This window comes from Penaeus vannamei, chromosome 36, assembly GCF_042767895.1.
Source record: "Penaeus vannamei isolate JL-2024 chromosome 36, ASM4276789v1, whole genome shotgun sequence".
NCBI lineage: Eukaryota > Metazoa > Arthropoda > Malacostraca > Decapoda > Penaeidae > Penaeus > Penaeus vannamei.
Window position 1 is genome coordinate 17474570 of NC_091584.1, and position 2697 is coordinate 17477266.

The 2697-nt window shown below is 37.9% G+C and overlaps 1 protein-coding gene across 1 annotated transcript in view; it reads right to left on the reverse strand.

Annotated features, from left to right (window-relative positions):
• The window catches only part of LOC113806464 (follistatin-related protein 5), a gene marked incomplete in the record, with an annotated part of 531805 nt that extends 529656 nt beyond the window's left edge, over nucleotides 1–2149 (reverse strand). The window contains 1 exon segment of the mRNA XM_070114468.1: nucleotides 2006–2149.
• Nucleotides 2150–2697: the final 548 nt, after the last annotated feature.

The window sequence follows — 2697 nt, forward strand, 5'->3', positions numbered from 1 at the left end:
AAAGTAACAGGCTCGTAATGATCATTAATCATAACTACCATTATCATCATCATTATTTCTATCATAGTCATTAAAAGACTAGTTACTTTTGAAACAACCGGACAAATATCGCGTTCCCCCAACAGGACCTCCACTCTCTGTTTATGAGGTTGAATAAAACGTTTATTTTGCTGATAAAAGCACGAGCAATAGCATGAAGGGCAGGTTTTTTTAACCCTTTTGCTTGCGTTGGCGTTATCTGGTTTGTGTGTGCGATTTTTTTAGGATTTTCTTTTTTGCCATTTTTTTCTTTGTTGGCTTGTCTTTGTCTTCGAATTTCTTTCCATCCTATTTTGCTCCTGCATGTTTTTTCGTTTTCTTCTTATGTCTCTTTTCCTTCTCACCTGCCATCCGAAGTCTCGTTTCTCGCTTTTAGCTTTTCTCCCCCCGTCCCTTTCCCTCTTCCTCTCTCTACCTTTATCCATCTCCCTCTTCCACCCCTCTTCATTTCCTTATTTCCCCCTCTCCCCTCTTCTCTCCTCTCATATATATCCAATCGCGCTAATTTCAGTCCTGTATACTGTTTCATCCCTCGCTGTTACAATTCCGACCGCGATTTTTTTTTTCATTTCGTTAACCGACTCTGGAAAATAACATACACTATACAACGAGGGAATATTGGTTACATCATCCGTGCATATTGTGTTGGTCCGTCTGTCTGTCGGCGTCATCGTCTGTGTCGAGATTTTCTTTTCTTTCCCTTCCCCGCGTTCTCTCATTCTTCTCTTCTCTTTTATCTCTACTTTCCTCTTCTCTTCTCTGAAGCCCCAACTTCTCTTTACTTCTCTGATCTCCCATCTCTTAATTTCTCTTCTCTATTTCCCCATCTTCTCTTAACTTCTCGTCTCTACTTCCCCGTCTTCTCTTCTGTTCTCCTCTCTCCCTTCTCTTCTCTTCGCAATTTAGGATTCAAAAATACGAAATATACATGGTACAGAGCTTTCAACTGTTCATGATCATGTATCATTGTGTATGTACGTATATGTACTTGTGCATACATATATACACATACATGCATTCATAAAGACATACATGCATACGTATAGGTATATAAATACTTTTGTCTGTCTGTCTCTGTCTGTCCGTCTGTCTTCTTTCTATCCCTTAGATATCTTAATATAATATAACAAATGATTATATTACTTTATTCCATATTATATTTTATAAACGCACACGCATGTACGCACACACACACTAATAAATACTTAAATAAAAACATATATGTCATTGCATTATATTTTACCATATATCATATCATACCATATCACACGCGTACATACACATTAATAAATAAATAAATAAAAACATATATATATATATATATATATATATATATATATATATATATATATATATATATATATATATATATATATAAGCAGAAGTGTGCATGATTTCTCTTTAGGTTAAGCAGTGCGCACGTTCGCAGTCATTTCTTTCATACTTTCATAATTTCATAATTGTGAGCTTGACCTATATATGGTTACTCATTTTCGACGATTAAACATTTAATTCAAAGCCACAAACAGAGCATTGGGTAGCAGTATACTTAGACGTTTTAAATAACATCTCTTACTTCAGCGCTGGAGTTCATAAAAAGCAACAAATGCACGAATTCCCTCCGAAAAGCAAGAAAAAAAGACTGATCAATTTTTTGTTTTTAGAAGAACGACTCTTTTTTTCGCGTATGGAAGTGACACATACTCGTGTTCCTTTTTACCATCTCACACTTTAGGATAAACGCGAGAAAAGGGCGAAAGATACTGAGAAAGGTCAGTGTGTAGTGGAATAACACGTTAACTTCCGACACCCGAAGAGAATCAATACCAGACTTCGGCCTTTTGGTTTTCCTTTGCTTTTCGCTCTTTTCCCATCCCTCCCCTTTTTGTCTCCCGGCTTTGCCTCTTCCCCATGGTTTCTCTTGCCCGTTCTGGGATGAAGGGAAATGGCTAAGACATTAACCTACCTGTCAAATGCTCCGGAGAGTCGAGGGATTCCTTGGGTAAACAAAGATCACAGTACGGAGCGTCACAAGTCCCGACCTCTCACTACGACTGACACGGACAGACTGACCCACACTGTCTGCAACTACCCGGCCTAAGTTGCCACCTCGCCTATTCCCTCTCCATTTTTATTAGCTTTTCATTTACTTTCTTCTTACTTCCTTTTTACGTCATTCCCCTTACGCGAATCGTAGGTATTGTCGCCGTGTCTCTCTACATGATGTGATAGAGTTCAAATGGATAAAACTGCTGTTTGTCTTTTTTTTAACACGGCAATGTGGAGTTTAGTTCCGTCGACAACCGCTAGATGGCTCCATCTCACGCGCGCAAGTTGGCTTTACTTCGAGTTCATTTGTTTATGATAATCGTTCAAAACATTATATCATGAATATTCTAGGGTTAATAAATTGCTGACGGTCGACGAGGCAATGCGGAAATGAGAATTCAAAAATATGCGAACATAATAAAAAGAAATAAACATTTATACTTAAATCGCTGACTCACACTCGATTTTTTTCTTGGTATTTCCCAGTGATTCACCAAAGTGATATCTCATTCTTACTCTGTTTCTAAGTGACTTCCCTCAACACACTTGCACGCATTTGCTTTCGCGAAGCTTTCGAGTTTTTTTTCTGTCACTTTGAAAATAGTGTTG